The 23,637-nt window shown below is 47.4% G+C and overlaps 1 long non-coding RNA gene across 2 annotated transcripts in view; it reads right to left on the reverse strand.

The window, feature by feature from the left end:
* LOC132206036 (uncharacterized) overlaps nucleotides 1-23,552 on the reverse strand; it is an 88,719-nt gene extending 65,167 nt beyond the window's left edge. For both annotated transcript variants that reach the window (XR_009442761.1, XR_009442760.1), the window contains exons 1-2: nucleotides 23,438-23,552; nucleotides 6,643-7,269 (exon numbers count right to left, since the gene is read on the reverse strand). This is a non-coding gene — a long non-coding RNA (uncharacterized LOC132206036). The remainder of the gene's footprint in view (nucleotides 1-6,642; nucleotides 7,270-23,437) is intronic.
* Nucleotides 23,553-23,637: the final 85 nt, after the last annotated feature.

The following is a 23,637-nucleotide window of genomic DNA, read 5'->3' on the forward strand; positions in this document are numbered from 1 at the left end:
AAGGTAAGTTGGGGTCAGCTTAATAGTTATCCAGGAGTTAGTGTAGGTCTTTAGTTGTCGAATGTTTCCTGGAAACTATTGCCTTACAAGAAGTGGAACACACTGAATTCTCCAACGTTAATTCATTCTTTAAGAGAGTTCCAGGTGCAGAGGAACTGTTCATCAAAATCTTCAATTTTCCAGGCAATTCCTGTGGATTCTACTGCTCTAACTACTATCTGGCCTTCAGAATAAGGCTGAGTGATTGAAACCTGATGCTAAAATTTGTTTCTGGTTCATAATATGGGCAAGCCCACCCTCTAGTGGACATAACTGCACAGGACAGCATCTCACCCTCAACAACTTCTCTTTCAATTCCTCCCACTTCGTAGACAAAGGGGGTGGCCATGGGTATCCACATGGGCCCAAGCTATGCCTGCCTCTTTGTAGGTTACGTGGAACAATCCCTCTTCTGTACTTACACTGGCCCTATACACCAGCTCTTTCTACGTTACATTGATGACAGTATCGGTGTCACCTGGTGCTCCCACGAGGAGCTCGAACAGTTCATCCACTTTACCAACACCTTCCACCCCAACCTTAAGTTCACCTGGACCATCTCAAACACCTCCCTCACCTTCCTGGACCTCTCTGTCTCCATCTCAGGCAACCACCTGGAAACCGATATCCATTTCAAGTCCACCAACTCCCAGAGCTACCTAGAATACACCTGCTCCTACCCACCTTCCTACAAAAAATGCCACCCCCCCATCCCCAATTCCTTCACCTCCACCACATCTGCTCCCAGGACGAGGCATTGCACTCCCAAACATCTCCGATGTCCTCGTTTTTCAAAAACCGCAACATCCCCCCCACCTGCCACCCCGGAGTGGTCAAGAACGCCCTTGACTGTGTCTCCCGCATTCCCTGCAACTCATCCCTTACGCCCCGTCCTCACAATAAAAACCAAACCAGAATCCCCCTCGTCCTCACGTACCACCCCACCAACCTCCGGATAACACGCATCATCCTCCGACACTTCCGCCATCTGCAATCCAATCCCACCACCCAAGACATTTTTCCTTCCCCAACCCTGTCTGCTTTCCAGAGGCACCACTCTCTTCGTGTCTACTCCACACTACCCTCCACCCCCACCATCCCCGGCACTTTCCCCTGCAACCACAGCAAGTGCTACACCTGGCCCCACACCTCCTCCCTCACCCCCATCCCAGGACCCAAGAAGACTTTCCACATCAAGCAGATGTTTACCTGCACATCCACTGTTCCCGCTGTGGCTTCCTCTACATCGGGGAAACCAAGCGGAGGTTTGGGGGCCGCTTTGCAGAACACCGACGCTTGGTTCACAATAAACAACCGCACCTCCCAGTCGTGAACCATTTCCACTCCCCCTCCCATTCCTCAGACGACATGTCCATCATGGGCCTCCTCCAGTGCCACAATGATGCCACCCAAAGACTGCATGAACAGCTCCTCATATTTCACTTGGGAACCCTACAGCCCAGATTGTCCCCGCCTCCCTAACCTGTCCTTCCTCCCACCTCAAGCCCCGCCCCCCCATCTCCTACCTACCAGCCTCATCCCACCCCTTGACTTGTCCGTCCTCCCTGGACTGACCTATCCCCTCCCTAACTCCCCACCTACACTCACCTTTACTGGCTCCATCCCCGCCTCTTTGACTTGTCTGTCTCCTCTCCACCTATCTTCTCCTCTACCCATCTTCTATCCGCCTCCTGCTCTCTCCCTATTTATTTCAGAGCTCCCTTCCCCTCTGCCATTTCTGATGAAGGGTCGAGGCGCAAAACATCAGCCTTCCTGCTCCTATGATGCTGCTTGGCCTGTTGTGTTCATCCAGCTCTACGCCTTGTTATCTCGAATTCTCCAGTATCTGCAGTTCCTATTATTTCTGATAGCTGGGAAAATGTCAGGTTTCATGCAGATGATAGGGCATGCCGGGGGTGGGGGGAGAGAGTAAGCGACAGATGGGGATAGAGCGCAAAGAGAGAAAAGAACAGTTGGACAGATAAAGCGTGGATAACGGTCTGGCTAGGAGGGTGAATAGCTGTTAATGGGCACTGTTGATAGCTAACAACAGGTGGTGTATAATGACAGACCAAGAGATAACAAGTGTGTTGTGGTAAAGCGGCAAGCAATTGAATATTTAGAACTGTTTTGCCAGCAGTACGTAGATGTTCTGCAAAACGTTCACCCAGTCTATGCTTCATTTCCCCAATGTAGAGGAGATCACACTGTGAACAGCAAATGCAGTAGACTAGATCATGAGAAGTGCAGTCAAGTGTAGCTCCCTTTTTCACCTTCTGCAGGCAATGTTCCCTTTGGGATAGCCTGATCACTCTTCCTACACTCCCAACAGCCCCACAACATCTTAACGGCATCAAACCTATGCCAGCCTCTTTGTTCCAACATAGCACATCTTCAATACACTTGCACAGCTCTGCTGCACTTTCCAACACACCAGCGACTATCAGTGTAACGCTGTTGCAAAGATACTTTGTGTGCAGGGACAGGCATGCAGTACTTGGATTGGACCTAGTTGCATCTCAGGGTTACTCGATTGCTGTCTTAGCACTCACTCCATTAGCATCTGCCTGGATGCTTGAAAGGCCTCTGCTTAGTGTTCCCTTATCTTTCTGTGGTTTGCCTTTTCAACCAGAGCTTTAAGGCTCATTTTACTGCTGTATTGCTTTGCAGTTTATTGCTGACACAAAGCCAGGCAGCCCGCAATGGTTGCTCGGAGCCATTCCAGGGATAGACATGCAGCTTGTGCAGCACATTGCCACTTCAACCTCATAACTGCATTACATGCCAGTCATTCACACTGCAAACACTGTGCATGTGCTTCAGGCAAACAGCTATAGCTCAAAGTGTCAAGGGAGTGGTCCTCACTGATGTTCAGAGAGGTAGCTGTCAGTCAGAGATCCTGGCACAGTAATTGCAGAATGGTCTCCAATATCAGCACAGAGACTTGGAGACAGTCAGGCATCCAGTAGGGGTGGTCAGAGTCAAAGGGCCTGCACTTGTACAGCCTAGAGAGGGGTCAATGGTCAGGGGGTCTGTACCTGTCCAATCCAGAGATGTGGTCATAGTCCAACCTGTGAGTCCAGTAATCCAGTCCAGGGAGTGGTAGGACACAACTAGGCAGCTGTAGAGGTATTGACTAAGGGTCCAATCAGTCATTACTCAGATACAGTACAGCGCCTGGGGAAGCAGCTTCACAGGTGGTGAGGCAGACCTGGAATTTAACTTGGAGCAGCTGAATGCCGATATAGACCAGACTGGGGTCTGGTGCCAGCAATCAGCTGCACTGAGCTGCTACACTGTAATGTCTATTTCAAATTTCCTACCTTCCTTTAATGATGTCCTAGTTTAAAACTTATTTTTCAACTCTGTAATGTAATGTAAATACTTTTATTCCTGTGCTGCATCCAAGAAATATACCTAGGTACTCATACCTAAAGAGTCGCCATGAAAATGCAGACATTGTAAAAGCTTTTCAATGTACTCCTACAATGGAATACACATGACAATAAAAATTCTGTTCGATTTTATATTCTACTACACTCAACTAATTTCCTCAAGGGAGTGAGCCATGGTCAGTCCAGGGGTCTGTCGAGTAAACATCGAGTGGGAGGGGATTATCAGCACTCACCTGTGGAGTTGGGGGAAATGTTTGAGGATGATACACTGGATGCAGAGGCTGGTGGGGTAGAAAGTGAGGACAAGGGGGACTCATTCATTAATATATCTGGGGGGTTGGTTAAGAGCTGTGGAGTGGGGCATGGAGGAGGTGCAGTGGAGGGCTTTCCGGATGATGCGAGGGGGAAGCATTGATTGATAAAGACGGACATCTCGGATGCTTGGGAGTGGAATGTCTCTTTCTCAGAGCAGATGCGATGGAGATGGAGAAATTCAGAAAATGGCTTGGAGTTTTTGCAGGATACAGGGTGGGAGGAGGTGCGTCTAGGTAGCTATGGGAGTTTATGGGTTTATAATAAAATGGTGGTATGTAAGTTGTCGCCAGAAATGGAAACGAAGAGGTCAGAAAGAGGAGGGAGGTGCCTGGGTTAGACCAAATGAATTTGAGGGCAGGTTGGAAGTTGTTAGCGAAGTGGATGAACTGCTCCAGTTCAGCCTGGGAACAGGATGCAGCATCAGTACAGTCATTGGTGTAATGGTGGAAGAGTCGGGGAACAATACCAGTGTACATACTGAAGAGGAACTGTTCAACACAATCAACAAACAGGCAGGTGTAGCTGGGGGCCATGCAAATGTCCACGGAAACCCCATTGATTTGGAGAAAGTGGGAAGAATTGAAGGAAAAGCTACTGAGGGTGAGGGCTATGTGGGTGAGGCAGAGGAGGGTATTGGTGGGGTGGGGGGCACTGCATGGGTCTAGTGGAGAGGAAAAAGCTGAGGGCCTGTAGGCTATCCTGTGGGCCATGGACATGTATACGGATTGAACATCCATAATGAAGATAAAGTGCTGGGGAGCTCGGAACTTGAACTTCTTATTACCCTGTCTACCTGTGACTCCGCTTTTAATGAACTATGAGCCTGCCCTCCAAGGTCTCTTTGTTTGGTAACACTCCCTAGGGCCTTACCATTAAGTATGTATGTCCTACCCTATCAAAACGTAGCACTTCACATTTATCTAGATTAAAGTCCGTCTGTCTGCCCACTGGCCCACAAAGTTCCCTTGTACTCTGAAATAACCTTCTTCGCTCTCCACTACACCACCAATTTTCGTGTCATCTGAAAATTCACTCAGCAAACCTCGTACATTCACAAATTCAAATAATTTACACAAATAACAAAAAACAGTGGATGCAGCAGCAATACCTGTGCACACTGCTGGTCACAGGCCTCCAGTCCAAAAGTGAACCCTCCACCACAACCCTCTGTCTCCTACCTTCTAGAACATAGAACATAGAACCCTACAGCACAGTACAGGCCCTTCGGCTCACGATGTTGTGCCGAACTTTTACCCTAATCCTAAAGTCTATCTAACCTCCATCCCTACCTTATACTATCATCCATATACCTGTCTAATAGCCGCTTAAATGCCTTTAATGAAGCTGACTCCACTACACTCTCCAGCAATGCATTCCATGCCCCATCACTCTCTGAGTAAAGAACCTACCTCTGACGTCTCCCCTACATCTACCTCCACTCACTTTAAAACTGTGCCCCTTCATAATAGCTACCTCCACCCTAGGAAAAAGTCTCTGGTTGTCCAGTCTATCTATACCTCTGATCATTTTGCACACCTGTATCAAGTCACCTCTCATCCTTTGTTATTCTGAAGAATGTCTAATACTTCCCTTTTTATCTGTCAGCCAGGCTTCCCTGACTGGAAGAGATTAGTAGCACCAATCAAGGTGCTCATATACTATGAGGTCTGCCTGGCTGAACTCATTACAATCATTGCAATGAGGCTTGGCTGGCTAGTAATATAAAATAAGTTTTTTTACATATGTAGATATATCTATCACCACCTCAGCCTCCCGAATGACCCTGTGTTCTTCCAGCTCCAGCCTCTTAACGTGGTCTTTGAGGAGCTGGAGCTGGGTGCACTTCCCACAGGTGAAGTCAGCAGAGTCTTACCTCCCACATCCTGCAGGAGGAACACTGCACCGCCCTGACTGCCATCCCCTCTCAATTTAAACTTCCCCAAAAGATTTGTAAAACTTAAGAGAATATTTCCCAGTGGTCCTCTCACTCCTCCCCCACCAAAAATGAAGCTTCTAGTCAAATTTTGTATCCAAACAGCTAGTTTTAGATTCATGGTATAACAAGGTAGAGCTGGATCAACACAGCAGGCCAAGCAGCATCGGAGGAGCAGGAAAGCTGACATTTCGGGTCTAGATCCTTCTTCAGAAAAATTTTAGATTCAAGTCTTAGATTTTTGTCCATTTATTAAATGAAGCAGATGGTGAAAGCAGTGCTGAATATGCAGATCAAATCAGATTTAGAACAGAAAGCCATTTCCCAAATAGACATCAGGTTTCACTACAATAGGTGTGTTTGGGATTTCTGCATGAGTTGGTGCACTGACTTTGAGGTAATACAAATTCAGAGCATGCAGTTATCAAGAAACATTTGTCTCTCAAGCTCTGTGTTAATATGTATTGAGCCAATTTTTCTAATCAACTTGTTCCAAGAAGTTTTTACACACCTCTGGAGGAGATATTACTTGAACCTGGGTCTCTCGGTCCCAGGTCAGGGACACTACACTGCCTGGGCCATGCGCTGATAAACTGCAATGAGATAAGGTTCAGCAGTGCAGCTGTTATGATGGCAACTGACTATTCGCTCAGGGTAACAGCACAAAAGTGGTTTCTTATACTTTTTGCAATGACAAGGATAAAAGTGTCTGCTTGAGAGTAAGACTGGTTTGTGAGTAAAGAGTAAGGCTGTAATACAACACTGTGCTCATGTTAATGGAAACTAGATCAATATCTGTGACCAATAGTAGCTTGACTTTAACCCTAGAAAGGCAAAGCATTGTATTCCATGAATCTTCAAACCCAGCTCCACGTAACTGAGTTTCCAGAGTGTGCGCAGTGTCAGTGATACAGGAATTGAAAACATTTTTCAGACTGTTCAAGAAACTTTCTGACTGACCTGGAAAGGGCAGCACAGTGACTCAGTGGTTAGCACTGCGGCCTCACAACGCCAGGGAGGTGATTCCAGCCTCGGGTGACTGTCTGTGTGGGGTTTGCACTTTCTCCCTTGTGTCTGTGTGGGTTTCCTCGAGTGCTCCGGTTTCCTCCCACAGTCCAAGGATGTGCAGGTTAGGGTGGATCGGCCGTGCTAAATTGCCTGTAGTGTTCAGGGGTGTGTAGGTTAGGTGGCTAGCCATGAGAAATTCAGGATTACAGGAATGGGGATGCCTGGGTGGGAAGATCTTCGGAGGGTTGGTGTGGACTCGATGGAGCAAATGACCTGCTTCCACTGCAGTGATTCTATCACATCCTGACCTTGTGCAGCTTGTAATTCCAGGAACATTGGCAGTTGTACTTTGTCAAGTCAGGGTGGGTGAGAAAATGATGGTGGCAGCCATAAATATCAAAGTTAAGATGGCAGTGAGTTTTAATGAGGCAGAACAGTCAGATTCCAGAGGTACTGCATTCGGAGTCTGATATGTGGCTTGTGTTTCACTGTAGTAACAACTATGTTCAAAACTGTTGTACCATGCCTCTTCATCAGCTGCTGTCTGCTCATGAAACACATCGATGACCCTGGTCTCATCTATGATAAATATTAAAGAAGAAAAGCTTCCATTTATTTTTTGTTGATCTCTTCTCTAAAATCTAGCGAAGCAATTCAATTAAAACAAAATACAGTCAAATGCAGATACAGCAACAAGGTACTCTGAGGGACAAGGCAAATACATGACAGATAAACTGCGTAGGTAGGCTGATAAAACCAACATCCATGATAGGTAGATTTAATCCATCACAGAAAAACGTGAACTGATACATTGTGAAGAAAGTACAAGGACATTCCAGAAGGTTTAATTTTAAAAGGGAATGCAAGAACAGAGAGAATAGGACATTTTGTGCACCAATCTTTTGATGATGAGTGTGACATGATGAAAGAATGTAAGCACATTGGAGATAAGGAATACTGTTTATTCTATGATGTGATCACCCTAACCCCAGCCGATCAAACAAAGAAAAAACCCTTACAAAAAAAAACCAAAGAACTGATGACCCTGGAAATCAGAAATAAAAACAGAAGTTGCTGGATAAACTCAGCATCTATGGAGAGAAAGCAAAGTTTGCATTTTGGGTTCAATGAGTTCTGAGGGTCACCTGACCTGAAACATTAAACCTGCTTTCTCAGCAAAGATGCTGTCAGACCTCATACGTTTTTCCAGCAATTTCTGATTGTTACAAAAAATCCCTCCCAAGAACATTCCATGAGGGTGACCATCTAGTGATGAAGAAAGTAAGGGGCACTCTGGGATTTAACCAGAGATAGGAAAGAGACTGTGCACACGGGGAAAGGAGAAGAATGGAGGTAGCGGGAGGCGGCGGTTAGGATATACTCTCCAGGATCACTCAATGTCTCACATTTGCCAAGACAGCCCCACAATGTGATCTATTTCCAGGTTCCCAGAACATGGTCAATCCTCTGTCTGCTCGGCCACTGGGGTTCAGAGGCAGAAAGAATATGAGCCTCCCTGGAGACAAAAGGAGGGTCCGGGGGCAGGATCCCAACGAGAAGATCCAGGAACAGGAAAACACCTCCCCCACCCTCCCTTAGCTGAGGGAATCCTGGCCTAGGTGGTCTGAGTCGCATGCCTTCCAGGGCTGTGAATGCCAGGTTCTCACAGACTGATACAGGATCAGTGTCTTTCTGGCTCTGCTCACAGTTATCGGTCAAACTGGAGCAACCAGATGCCAGAGCCAGAGACACTGAGGCACTCACCATTCTTCTGGGTCTTCTACAGGTATCATCAAGTCATTTCAGCACTTGTGTAAATGCCCGTTTCATAGCTCCATTTGGTCAGAGTGCACAGCAATTTTATTGGGACAGAATGGAGAGGGGTACTTCACTTGGGGATAGGGCACCTCAGCCAGAGGCAGGAAACAGGACTTATTAAGGAATTACAGAGTCACAGGAACAGACAGGCCCGGACCCAGGGGTTCAGAAGCACAGCCGTGCCAGAGTCGAAACGTGAACTCTGTTTCTCTCTCCACAGATGCTGCCAGGCTTGCTGAGATTCACCAGCAACTCTGTTTTTATTTCATATTTCCAGCATACGAAGTATTTTATTTTTGAGAATCCAGTATGGTATTCTGAATCGTTGATGCCAGGGTCATGGATTTCATTAATCATCTACAGAGAATCCTTTTGGGGGATGGGTGAACAGCCAGTGATTGCAGTTCAAATTGGTACCAACTACAAAAGGTAAAAGAAAAAGATACTCTTGAAGGATTTTGGGAAGATGAGAAAAGTGTTAGTAAGCAGCAGTTCAAATTTACTCACCTGAATTTCTGGCAGCTTTCAATGTGATGGAAGAAATAGGAGGAAAGCAGATAAGTGCATGACTGGAGAGATTCACTGAGGGCATTATGATTGTGATGGAAAATGGGGAACCAATGGATGTGGTGTATCTGGATTTTGAGAATGCATTCGACAAGGTGCTATACAAAAGGCTGCTGCAGAAGATATAGGTGCACAGCATTACTGGTAATGTATTAGCATGGATAGAGGATTGGCTAACTAACATAAAGCAAAGAGTGGGATGAATGGGTGTTTTCCTGTTTGGAGATCTGTTGCTAGTGGTGTGCCTCAGGGATCAGTCTTGGAATTGTGATTGTTTACAATTTAGAGCAAAGGAGTGCAAAGTACAGTACAGTACAGTACAGCATAGAAACAGGCCCTTTGCTACCCCAACCCCACAAGCCTGCACCGACAATTTGTCCTTCCATATTAAAACTGTTTTCACTTACAGTATCCATATCCCTCTATTCATGCGCTCGTCCAGGTGCTTCTTGCTATTGTGTCTGCTTCCGCTACCTCCTCTGGCAGTGTGTTCCAGGTACTCACCACCCTTCGTGTGAAAATGTTGCCTTGCACGTCTCTTTTAAACTTCCTTTCCCTACACCTTGAACCTGTGTCCCAGAGTAATTGACCCCTCTAACCTGGGAGAACGCCTCTTACTTTCCACTTTGTCCATAGATAGAACTTGGAACGTAGAACAGTACAGCACAGTACAGGCCCTTCGGCCCACGATGTTATGCCGCGGAATAATCCTAATCCAAAACTAAAATAACCTAACCGACATTCCCCTCAATTCACTACTGTCCATGTGAATGTCCAGCAGTCACTTAAATGTCACTAATGACTCTGCTTCCACGACTTCCACTGGCAAAGTATTCCAAGCGCTCACAACTCTCTGGGTGAAGAACCTCCCTCTGATATCTCCTCTATACCTTCCTCCTAACACCTTAAAACTATGACCCCTCGTGGTAGTCAATCCTGCCCTGGGGAAAAGTCTCTGGCTATCGACTCTATCCATGCCTCTCATTACCTTGTACACCTTCAGGTCACCTCTCTTCCTCCTTCTCTCCAGAGAGAAAAGTCCGAGCTCAGTCAACCTCTCCTCGTAAGACAAGCCCTCCAGTCCAAGCAGCATCCTGGTACACCTCCTTTGCACCCTCTCCAAAGCCTCCACATCCTTCCTATAATAGGGTGACCAGAACTGGACACAATATTCCAAGTGTGGTCTCACCAGGGTTTTGTAGAGCTGCAGTATAACGTCGCAGCTCTTAAACTCGATCCCCCTGTTAATGAAAGCCAAAACACCATATGCTTTCTTAACAACCTTATCCACTGGGTGGCAACTTTGAGGGAGCTATGCACTTGAACACCAAGATCCCACTGTTCCTCCACACTGCCGAGAATCCTGCCCTTAATCCTATATTCAGCATTTAAGTTCGACCTTCCAAAATGCATCACTTCGCATTTATCCAGGTTGAACTCCATCTGCCATTTCTCAGCCCAGCTCTGCATTCTGTCAATGTCTCACTGAAGCCTGCAATAGCCCTCGATACTATCAACGGCACCTCCAACCTTTGTTTCATCAGCAAACATACTAATCTACCCCTCAACCTCCTCATCCAAGTCACTTATAAAAACTACAAAGAGCAGAGGCCCAAGACCAGACCCCTGCGGGACACCACTCAGCACTGACCTCCAGGCAGAATACTTACCATCTACAGCCACTCTCTGGATTCAGAATTGGTTGGCTGACAGGAGGCAGACAGCCAAATCACCCTGTATCCCATACCTCCTGACTTTTTGAATGAGCCTGCCGTGGGGAACCTTATCAAATGCCTTGCTGAAGTCCATGTACACCACACCCACTGCTCCACCCTCATAAACCTGTCTCGTGACTTCCTCAAAGAACTCAATAAGATTTGTAAGGCATGACCAGCCCCTCACAAAGCCATGCTGACTCCCTTTAATCATACTATGCTTTTCCAAATAGTCATAAATCCTATCCCTCAGAATTCTTTCCAAAACCTTGCTGACCACAGACGTAAGACTGACTGGTCTGTAATTTCCAGGGATTTCCCTATTCCCTTTCTTGAAAAGAGCAACATTTGCCTCCCTCCAATATTCCGGTATGAGTCCCATGGAGAGTGAGGAAGGAAAGATCTTTGCCAGCCACTTAGCAACCTCCTTTTTTGCTTCCTGGAGCAACCTAGGATAAATCTGGTCTGGCCCTGGGGACTTATCAATATTAATGTTTGCCAAAATATCCAGCACATGAACTTCCTCAATCTCGATCTGTTCAAGCCTGTTTTCCTGCTCCTCAAAGTTCTCACTCACAACAAGGTCCCTTTCCTTCATGAAAACCAAAGCAAAAAACTCATTTAGGGCTTCCCTATCTGCTCTGACTCCACGCACAAGTTCCCTACGCTATCCCTGATCGGCCCTACATTCTCCCTGATCATTCTCTCATTCCTCACGTATGAGTGAAATGCCTTCGAGTTCTCCCTAATCCTTCCTGCCAAGCCTTTATCGTGCCCCCTCCTGGCCCTCCTCAGTCCACTTTTGAGCTCCTTCCGAGCAAGCCTGTAATCCTCTAAAGCTGTGCTAGACCCTTGCTTCCCCCACCTTACGTAAGCTACCTTTTTCTTTTTGACAAGAAGCACCTCTGTTCCTGTCATCCAAGGCTCCTTAATCTTACCCCTTCTTACCTGTCACAGAGGAACAAATTTATACATCACTCGCGACAACTGCTCCTTAAACAGCCTCCACATGTCGGCTGTGCCCTTTCTGTGGAAAAATTGCTCCCAATCTGTACTTCCCAACTCCTGCCTGATAGCGTCATAGTTTCCTTTACCCCAGTTAAATATCTTCCCCTGGTAACTGCTCCTTTCCCTTTCCATGGCTATGGTAAATGTGAGGCTGTTGTGGTCACTGTCTCCAAAGTGTTCTCCCACCACGAGATCTGACACCTGTCCTGGCTCATTGCTGAGCACCAAATCCAAAATGGCCTCCCCCCTCGTCGGCCTGTCCACATACTGAGTCAGGAAACCCTCCTGAACACACCTGACAAAAACGGCTCCATCCAAACCATCTGCACGAAGGAGGTTCCAATCTACATCGGGAAAGTTGAAGTCACCCATAACAACAACCCTGCGACGTTTGCACTTTTCAACAATCTGCCGGCCAATGAGTTCTTCGATCTTCCTACTGCTATTTGGGGGTCTGTAGAAAACCCCCAATGAGGTGACTGCTCCCTTGCTGTTCCTAACTTGCAGCCGTACTGACTCAGTCAATAAACCTTGCTCGGCAAATGCGAGGTGATGCATTTTGGAAGATCAAATTCAAGGGCGGACTATACAGTAAATGGAAAAGTCCTAGAGAAAATTGATGAACAGAGAGATCTGGGTGTTCAGGTCTATTGTTCCCTGAAGGTGACAACGCAGCTCAATAGGGTGGTCAAGAAGGCATATGGCATGCTTTCCTTCATCGGGCGGGGTATTGAGTACAAGAGTTGGCAGGTCATGTTGCAGTTGTACAGGACTTTGGTTCGACCACATTTGGAGTACCCGCGTACAGTTCTGGTCGCCACATTACCAAAAGGATGTGGATGCTTTGGAGAGGGTGCAGAGGAGGTTCACCAGGATGTTGCCTGGTATGGAGGGTGCTAGCTATGAAGACAGGTTGAATAGATTAGGATTATTTTCATTAGAAAGACGGAGATTGAGGGGAGACCTGATTGAGGTCTACAAAATCATGAGGGGTATAGACAGGGTGGATAGCAAAAAGCTTTTTTCCCCCAGAGTGGGGGACTCAATTACTAGGGGTCATGAGTTCAAAATGAGAGGAGGAAAGTTTAAGGGAGATATGCATGGGAAGTTCTTTACACAGAGGGTGGTGGGCGCCTGGAACGCGTTGCCAGTGGAGGTGGTAGACGCAGACACATTAGCGTCTTTTAAGATATATTTGGACAGGTACGTGGATGGGCAGGAGCAAATGGACACAGACCGTTAGAAAATAGTTGACATGTTAGACAGAGGATCTTGATCAGCGCAGGCTTGGAGGGCCGAAGGGCCTGTTCCTGTGCTGTAGGTTTCTTTGTTTCTTTGGCAACATCAACCCATACCACCTCAGTAGACGAGCCCTCATCAAAAGTTCTTTCAGCCACCGTTATACTGTCCTTGTCCAACAAAGCCACACCTCCCCCTCTTTTACCACCTTCCCTGACCTTAATGAAAGATCTAAACCCTGGAACCTGCAACATCCATTCCTGACCCTGCTCTATCCAGGTCTCCGAAATGGCCACAACATCGAAGTCCCAAGCACCTATCCAAGCTGCAAGCTCACCTACCTTATTCCGGATACTCCTGGTGTTAAAGTAGACACACTTCAATCCAGCTTGCTGTCTGCCAGCACACTCCTGTGACAGTGAGGTCCTGACCATGTCCTCCCTCCGCTCATCCTCCTGTGTACTAGGACTACACCTCAGTTTCCCATCCCCCTTCTGAGCTAGTTTAAATCCACCCGAATAGCACTAGCAAATTTCCCACCCAGGGTATTAGCGCCCCTCTGGTTCAAGTGGAGACCATCCTGTTCGTAGAGGTCCCACCTTCCCCAGCATGAGCCCCAATTGTCCAAGTACCTGAAGTCTTCCCACCTGCACCATCCCTGCAGCCACATGTTCAGCTGAAATCTCTCCCTGTTCTTTGCCTTGCTATCACGTGGCACAGGTAACAAACCAGAGATAACCACTCTGTTTGTTCTAGCTCTCAGCTTCCACCCTAGCTCCCTGAAATCCTGCCTGACATCCCTATCCCTCTTTCTACCTATGTTGTTGGTGCCTATGTGGACCACGACTTGGGGCTGGTCACCCTCTCCCCTCAGGACCCCAAAGACACAATCCAAGACATCACGGACCCTGGCACCTGGTAGGCAACACACCAACCGTGAGACTCTTTCGTTTCCGGCAAACCTTCTATCAGTCCCTCTAACTATTGAGTCCCCAGTGACTATCACTCTCTTCCTATCCCCCCTTCCCTTCTGTGCAAGAGGGACAGACTCTGTGCCAGAGACCTGCACCCAACTGCATGCCCCTGGTAAGTCGTTCCCCCCAACAGTATCCAAAACGGTATACTTATTGTTGAGGGGAATGGCCACAGGGGATCCCTGCACTGACTGCTTTCTCCCCCTTCTAACAGTTACCCAGCTTTCTTCACGCTTAGGAGTAACTACTTCCCTGAAACTCTTGTCTATCACTGACTCTGCCTCCCGAATGATCCAAAGTTCATCCAGCTCCCGCTCCAGTTCCCTAACGCAGTCTTGGAGGAGCAAGAGTTGAGTGCACTTCCTGTAGACGTATTTGGATGGGACACTAATGGCATCCCTCACCTCATACATCATGCAGGAGGAACATTCCTCTACCTGTACTGCCGTCCCTGCTAATCCCCTAAACAGAAGGTTTAAAAAAGAGAAGCTTACCTTGATTTGTCCCTGGTGTATAAGGTTAGAGGAGGTGGATGGGTGGGAGGCCCTACAAGGGTCGGGTCTCGGATTTACACAACGATCACTAATACAGCAGAGAGATGTAGAACAAAAGTCGCTCCCTTCCCAGAAACCTCTGCTCCGAGGTGCCACTGCTGCTGCAAACAGAAATCGCAGGCTCCGACGCTCGAGGTAAGCTTTTTAAAGATTCAAAAGCAGTGACTCACCGGCTTCCCGACAGGCCCCTGGTCCAAGCTCCCGCTCGTGCTGCTGCTGCAACTGGAAATCTATGCCATTCACAATCTTATAAACTTCTATCAGGTCGTCTCTCAACCTTCTGCACAAAAGTGAAAACAAATCCAGCTAGAAAGGTCCCGACTGAAACACCAACCTTTCCTCCTCTCTGATGCTGCCTGGCTGCTGTGTTCCTCCAGCTCCACACAGTTTTGTCCCAGTCTATCCAACTTTTCTCTAGAATAGAATCCCGATAGCGTCCTTCGGTCCAACAAGTCCACACCACCCCTCAGAGCATCCCTCACAACTCACCTAATCTATACTTCACTAAATACTTTGGGTAATTTAACACGGCCAATGCACCTCACGTGCAGAGCTTTGAACTGTGGGAGGAAACCAGAGCACCCGGAAGAAATCCACGCAGTCACTGGGAGAATTCTTCATAGCTAATAGCCCCCACACAAGGCAACATCCTGGTAAAAACCGAAAGAAATATGGATGCTGTAAATCAGAAACAAAAACAAAGTTGCTGGAAAAACTTAGCAGGTCTGGCAGCATCTGTGAAGGAGAAAACAGAGTTAGTGTTTCGGGTTCGGTGACCCTTCCTCAGAACAGCCTGGTAAACCTTTTCTGTACCCTCTCAAAAGCAATCACATCCTTCTGGTAGTGCGGTGACCGGAACGTTCCGCGATATTCCAACTGTGGCCTGGCTAAAGTTCTATCAAGCTGCAGCATAACTTGTCTATACTCAATGCCCCTTCCAATGAAAGTAAGCATGCCATCGGCCTTTTTCACTGCCTTATCTACCTGTGCTGCCAACTTCAGTGATCTGGGGACCTGCACGCCCAGATCCCTCTGCATATCAATGCTCCTAATGGTTCTGCCATTCACTGTATAATTTCCACCTGTACTTAACCTTCCAAAATGCAACACTTCACATTTGTCCAGATTGAACTGCTTCTGCCATTTTTCTGCCCATGTCCCCTGATGTATCCTTTGACAATCCTCTTCACTATCTGCAACCCCACCAATCTTTGTATCATCCACAAATTTACTGCGTTTTCCTCCAAATCATATTGCAGCAGCAGCGGGAAAGGTGAGAGCGAGGACCAGAGGGGTGCCGGGAAGGTAAGTTCTTCATTTCGGCAGCGGAGCTGAGGGGGAGCGGTTGAATTGTGCTCCGGAAAGGTGAGTGAACGGATACATTTGGGCAGTGGGTAAAATTTTCTCATTTCATTTATCTATTATTTCATATTATAGTTGGACTAAGCTAAGTTTAACAGTAAAAATGGCACGAGATCCCAGACCCATGTTATGCTCCTCTTGCTCAGTGTGGGAGCTCAGGGACGCGGCTGATGTCCCTGACTCCTACACGAGCAGGAAATGTGTCCAGGTGCAGCTCTTGTTAGATCATATGATGGCTCTGGAGCTGCGGATGGACTCACTTTGGAGCATCCGCACTGGTGAGGAAGTTGTAGATAGCATGTGTAGCAAATTGGTTACATCGCAGATTAGGATTGCTGACGGAGAAAGGGAACGGGTGACCAAAAGGCAGAGAAAAAGCAGGAAGGCAGTGCAGGTGTTCCCTGCGGTCATCTCCCTCCAAAACAGGTATACCGTTTTGGACACAGTTGGGGGAGATGGTTTACCAGGGGAAGACAGCAGTAGCCAGGTTCATGGCACCGTGGCTGGCTCTGCTGTACAGAAGAGCTGGAAAAAGAGTGGAAGGGCTCTAGTCATAGGGGATTCAATTGTAAGGGAGATAAACAGGCGGTTCTGTGGTCGAAAACGAGACTCCCGAATGATATATTACCTCCCAGGTGCACGGGTCAAGGATGTCTCAGATTGACTGCAGAACATTCTGAAGGGGGAGGGTGAACAGCCAGTTGTCATGGTGCATATAGGCCCCAATGATATAGGTAATAAATGGGATGCGGTCCTACAAGCAGAATTTAGGGAGTTAGGAGCCAAGTTTAAAAAGTAGGATCTCAGAGGTAGTAATCTCAGGATTGCTACCAGTGCCACATGCTAGTCCGTGCAGAAATGAAAGAATAGCCAGGATGAATGCATGGCTTGAGAGATGGTGCAAGAAGAAGGGGTTCAGATTTTTGGGAGACTGGGACCGGTTCTGGGGGAGGTGGGACTATTACAAATCGGATGGTCGACACCTTGGCAGGACTGGAACCCATGTCCCTGGGGGGGGGGCTTTTGCTAACGCTGTTGGGGAGGGTTTAAACTAATCTGGCAGGGGAATGGGAACCAAATGAGGAGGTTAGTGGACAGTAGGGAGGTAGTAACTGAAGCCTGTAAGGAACTAGATAATGGAGTCAGCGTGTCTAAAGGGAAGAGTAGTCGGGGAGCAGATGATGAACGCAGAGGGACAGGTGGTCTGAGGTGCATTTGTTTGAATGCAAGAAGTGTGGTAGGTAAGGCAGATGAACTTAGGGCTTGGATGAGTACCTGGGAGAATGATGTTATTGCTATTACTGAGACTTGGTGGAGGGAAGGGCATGACTGGCAACTAATTATCCCAAGATATCGATGCTTCAGGTGGGATAGAGAGTGCGATAAAAGGGGTGGAGGAGTTGCAGTAATGGTCAAAGACGATATCACAGCCACACTGAAGGAGGGCACTATGCAGGACTCAAGCAGTGAGGCAATATGGGCAGAGCTCAGAAATAGGAAGGATGTAGTAACAATGCTGGGGCTGTACTACAGGCCTCCCAACAGCGAGCGTGAGATAGAGGTACAAATATATAGACAGATTATGGAAAAATGTCGGAGCAACAGGGTGGTGGTGATGGGAGATTTTAATTTTCCCAACATTGACTGGAATTCACTTAGCGTTAGGGGTTTAAATGGAGCAGAATTTGTAAGGAACATCCAGGAGGATTTTATAGAACAGTGTGTAAATAGTCCAACTCGGGAAGGGGCCATACTGGACCTGGTGCTGGGGAATGAGCCAGGCCAGGTCGTTGAAATTTCAGTAGGGGATTACTTTGGGAATAGTGATCACAATTCCGTAAGTTTTAGAATACTGATGGACAAAGACGAGAGTGGTCCTAAAGGAAGAGTGCTGAATTGAGGGAAGGCCAACTGTTGCAAAATTCGGCAGGAGCTGGGGAATGTGGATTGGGAGCAGCTGTTTGAGGGTAAATCCACATTTGATACGTGGGAGGTTTTTAAGGAGAGGATGATTAGAGTACAGGACAGACATGTCCCTGTGAAAATGAGGAATAGAAAAGGCAAGATTAGGGAACCATGGATGACAGGTGAAATTGTGAGACTAGCAAAGAGGAAGAAGGAAGCATACATAAGGTCGAGGCGACTGAAAACAGACAAAGCTTTGCAAGAATATCAGGAAAGTAGGGCCAATGTGAAACGAGGAATTAAGAAGGCTAAATGGGGTCATGAAATATCTTTAGCTATATTTGGGCTATAATATGGAGTCGTGTGATTTCTGAACTTAGAAACAAGAAGGGGGTGGTCACTCTGTTGGGACTGTATTATAGGCCCCCAAATAGCCAGTGGGTACTACACGAGCAGATGTGCAGAGAGAATGCAGATATCTGTAGGAAATAGTTGGAGATTGCAACTGTATTGACTGGGCCACCCAGAGTGTAAAAGGCCCAGATGGGGTGGAATTTGTGAAATGTGTCCAAGGAAGTTTCCTACATCAATACGTAGAGGGCCCTACTCGTGAGGCTATAACACTTGACCTTCTCTTAGAAACGAGGTCGGGCAAGTGACTGCAGCGTCAGTCAGACAGTACTTTGGGTCCAGTGACCATAACTCTCTTAACATAGTTATGGATAAAGGCAGGACATGTCCATAGGTTAAGGTCCTGAACCAGAGCAGGGCCAATATTGAGGCCATTAGGCAGGATATAGAAGATGTCAATTGGGTGAGTCTGTTTGAAGGAAAAGGAATGACTGGCAAATGGGAGGCTTTTAAAAGTGAGATATCAAGGGTCCAGAGACAGTATGTCCCTGTTAGGGTGAAGGGAAAAGCTAGCAGGTTTAAGGATTCCTGGGCGATGATGGATATTGAGGCTCTGGTCAGGAAAAGAAAAGGCATACACTGGGTTTAAGCTATCAGGCTCAAATGAATCCCTAGATGACTATAAAAAGTGTACAAGCACACTTAAGAGGGAAACCAGAGAGCAAAAAGAGGGTATGAGATGGATCTGGCAGATAAGGTTAAAGATAATCCCAAGAGATTCTGTAGCTATATTAAGAGTAAACGGGTGGCTAGGGAGAGAATAGGACCCCTTAAAGATTGGCATGGCTGTTTTTGTGTTGTGCCATAGGAGATGGGGGAGATTTTTAATGAATATTTCTCCTCAATGTTTATCGAGGACCAAATCATGGATAATAAGGGAAACAATTGGGGATGTTTTGGACTGCATACATATTACCAGAAAGGAGGTGTTTGTAGCCTTAAAGCGCATTAAGGTGGATAAATCTCCTGGGTCTGATCCAGCCCACCACGGATGTTGTGGGAGGCTAGGGAAGAAATTGCAGAGGCCCTGGCAGAGATTTCTGCTTCATCTTTAGCCACTGGTGAAGTTCCGTTTGACTTGAGGGTGGCTAATGTTGTTCCATTGTTTAAGAAAGGTAGTAAAGACAAGCCAAGGAACCACAGGCCAGTGAGCCTGACATCTGTGGTAGGCAAGTTACTGGAGAGGATACCGAGGGACGAGATCAACCAACATTTGGATAGTCAAGGTCTGTCTGAGTAGAGATAATCAGCATGGATTTGTGTATGGGAAGTCAGGAGTGAGAAATCTTTTAGAGTTTTTAAAAAGGTAACTAAGAGGATAGATGAGGGTACATAGAACATAGAACACTACAGCGCAGTACAGGCCCTTCAGCCCTCTATGTTGCACCGACCTGTGAAACCAATCTGACGCCCATCCAACCTACACTATTCCATTATTATCCATATGTTTATCCAATGACCATTTAAATGCCCTTAAACTTGGTGAGTCTACTACTGCTGCAGGCAGGGCATTCCACACCCTTACTACTCTCTGAGTAAAGAACCTACTTCTGTCTTCTGTCCTATATCTATCACCCCTCAATTTAAAGCTATGTCCCCTCATGCTAGCCATCTCCATCCAAGGAAAAAGGCTCTCACTGTCCACCCTATCTAATCCTCTGATCATCTTGTATGTCGCTATTAAGTCACCTCTTAACCTTCTTCTCTCTAACGAAAACAGCCTCAAGCCTTTGACAAGGTCTCATACAGCAAGCTAGTCATGAAGGTTAGGTCGCATGGGATCCAGAGAAAGCTAGCTAATTGGATTCAAAATTGACTCAATGGCAGGAAGCAGAGGGTGATGGCTGAAGGTTGTTTCTCGACTGGAGGCTTGTGACTAGTGGTGTACCACAGGGGTCAGTGCTGGGACCTTTGTTATTTGTTATTTACATAAATGATCTGGATGTGAATATACAAGCCATGATTGTGAAGTTTGCAAATGATACGAAATTAGGAGGCATCGTTGATAGCGAGGAAGGTTATCAAAAATTACAGGTGGACCTTGATCAGATGAGGAAGTGGGCTGAGGATTGGCAAATGCAATTCAATACAGATAAGTGTGAGATGTTGCACTTTGGAAAGTCAAACCAAGGGAGGACTTGTACAGTAAATGGTAAGGCCCTGAGGAATGGCATGGAACAGAGGGCCTGAGGAGTACCAGTACATAGTTTGTTGAAAGCAGTGTCACATGTAGACAGGGTGGTGAAGAAGGCATTTAGCATGCTGATCTTCATCAGTCGAGGCACTGAGTTTAGGAGTTGGGACATTATGTTACAGCTGTATAAGTCATTAGTGAGTGTATTGTGTACAGTTTTGGTCACTCTCTTATGGAAAAGATAATAGTTAAAGTGGAAAGTGTGCAAAGAAGCTTTATGAGGATGTTGCCAGGACTAGTAGGCCTGAGTTATCGGGACAGGGTGGCCAGGATAGGACATTATTCCTTGAAACATAGGAGAAGGAGAGGTGACTTTATTGAGATTCTAAAAGTCACAAGGGACATTGACAGTATAAACGTATGTAGTCTTTTTCCCAGGGATAGAGAATTTAAAACTAGAGGGAATAGACTTAAGGTAAGAGGGGATAGATTTAAGAAGGATCTGAAGGGCAACTTCTTCACGCAGAGACTGTTTGTGTGGAATGGGCTGCTGGAGAAAGTGGTTGAGACAGGCATAATCGCTATATTTAAGAAAAATTTGTGTATGTGCGTGGATGCGAAAGGTTTAGAGGGACATGGACCAAATGAGGGCAATTGGAACTAGCTGAGTGGGCGCCATGGTCAGCATGGATCAGTTTAGGCTGAAGGGCTTGTTTCCATGCTGTATTACTCTATGAGTCTAATCAGTACAGGAGTTTTGACATCATGGTGTGGCTGTACAAGACAATTCGGGCCTCCCTGCTATAGGAAGGATGTTATTAATCTTGGAAAGGTACAAAAAGATTTACAAGGATATTGCCCAGTCTGGAGGGTTTGAGTTTTGTGGACAGGCTAGATAGGTTGGGATGCTTTTTCTCTGGAATGAAGGAAACGTGTAGGGACAGCACGGTGGCTCAGTGGTTAGCACTGCAGCCTCAGCGCCAGGGACCTAGGTTCGATTCCAGCCTTGGGCAACTGTCTGTGTGGAGTTTGCACATTTTCCCCACGTCTGCGTGGGTTTCCTCCGGGTGCTCCAGTTTCCTCCCACAGTCCAAAGATGTGCAGCTTAGGTGGATTGGAAGTGCTAAGTTGCCCATAGTGTTCAGGGGTGTGTGAGTTACAGGGGGATGGGTCTGGGTGGGATGCTGCAAGGGGCGGTGTAGATATGTCAGGCCGAAGGGCCTGTTTCCACACTGTAGGGAATCTAATCTTTTAAAAGAAACTACTAGGGGTGACCTTGATAGAGGTTTACGAAATCATGAGGTGCATGAAAAAAGGTGAATAGCTAAGATCTAGTTCCCAGTGTAGAAAAGAACACCTACGGTGTGCAGACAGGCCTTTTGGCTCAACAAGTCCAGACTGACTCTCCTAAGAGCGTCCTCCCCCCACCATCCCATCCCCACAACCCTTCAATGTCCCACAGCTAACCCACCTAATCTACACATCCCTGGACACTATGGGCAATTTAGGGTGGCCAGTTCGCCTGATCTGCACATCTTTGGATTAGAAAGGGGAGTCTAAAACTAGAGGGAATAGGTATAAGGCAAGAGGGAAAAGATTTAAAAGCGACGTGAGGGGCAATTTTTTCACACGGAGAATGGTGAATGTATGGAACGAGCTGCCACGAGGAAGGGGCAGATGCGCATACAGTTACAATATTTAAAGTATACTTGGACAGAGACATGAACACCTTAAGAAACCTAGATAATAAAATGTGAGGCTGGATGAACACAGCAGGCCAAGCAGCATCTCAGGAGCACAAAAGCTGACGTTTCGGGCCTAGACCCTTCATCAGAGAGGGGGATGGGGGGAGGGAACTGGAATAAATAGGGAGAGAGGGGGAGGCGGACCGAAGATGGAGAGTAAAGAAGATAGGTGGAGAAGGTGTGGGTGGGGAGGTAGGGAGGGGATAGGTCAGTCCAGGGAAGACGGACAGGTCAAGGAGGTGGGATGAGGTTAGTAGGTAGCTGGGGGTGCGGCTTGGGGTGGGAGGAAGGGATGGGTGAGAGGAAGAACCGGTTAGGGAGGCAGAGACAGGTTGGACTGGTTTTGGGATGCAGTGGGTGGGGGGGAAGAGCTGGGCTGGTTGTGTGGTGCAGTGGGGGGAGGGGATGAACTGGGCTGGTTTAGGGATGCAGTGGGGGAAGGGGAGATTTTGAAACTGGTGAAGTCCACATTGATACCATATGGCTGCAGGGTTCCCAGGCGGAATATGAGTTGCTGTTCCTTCAACCTTCGGGTGGCATCATTGTGGCAGTGCAGGAGGCCCATGATGGACATGTCATCAAGAGAATGGGAGGGGGAGTGGAAATGGTTTGCGACTGGGAGGTGCAGTTGTTTGTTGCGAACTGAGTAGAGGTGTTCTGCAAAGCGGTCCCCAAGCCTCCGCTTGGTTTCCCCAATGTAGAGAAAGCCGCACCGGGTACAGTGGATGCAGTATATCACATTGGCAGATGTGCAGGTGAACCTCTGCTTAATGTGGAATGTCATCTTGGGGCGTGGGATGGGGGTGAGGGAGGAGGTGTGGGGACAAGTGTAGCATTTCCTGCGGTTGCAGGGGAAGGTGCCGGGTGTGGTGGGGTTGGAGGGCAGTGTGGAGCGAACAAGGGAGTCACGGAGAGAGTGGTCTCTCCGGAAAGCAGACAGGGGTGGGGATGGAAAAATGTCTTGGGTGGTGTGCTCCTGAGATGCTGCTTGGCCTGCTGTGTTCATCCAGCCTCACATTTTATTATCTTGGAATCTCCAGCATCTGCAGTTCCCATTATCTCTGATACTATTTTAACCCCTCCACCTTAAGAAACCTGGTTGGTGCTGACGAATTTGGCCGAAGGGTCTGCCTCCATGCTCTATGACAGACACCCAGTCAGCGGCCAGAACCAGGTTGATCACTCAGTTATTCTCACCGCAGACGCTGCCAGATCTGTCGAGCTTCTCCAGCATTTGTGCTTTTCTCAGATTTACAGAATCTACAATATTTGTTTCTATGTAACCGACATCGTTACATCAAACAGAAAGTTGTACCTTTCAAAGCATCTGAGAACCCGCCAACCCGTCATAGTATGGATCGCCATCTTGATGAGGGCTCCGCTTGCGGTCGCTGTCCGGTCCAGATCGCCATCTTGATGAGGGCTCCGCTTGCCGTCGCTGTCCGGTCCAGATCGCCATCTTGATGAGGGCTCCGCTTGCGGTCGCTGTCCGGTCCAGATCGCCATCTTGATGAG

This window comes from Stegostoma tigrinum, chromosome 29 (genome assembly GCF_030684315.1).
Source record: "Stegostoma tigrinum isolate sSteTig4 chromosome 29, sSteTig4.hap1, whole genome shotgun sequence".
NCBI lineage: Eukaryota > Metazoa > Chordata > Chondrichthyes > Orectolobiformes > Stegostomatidae > Stegostoma > Stegostoma tigrinum.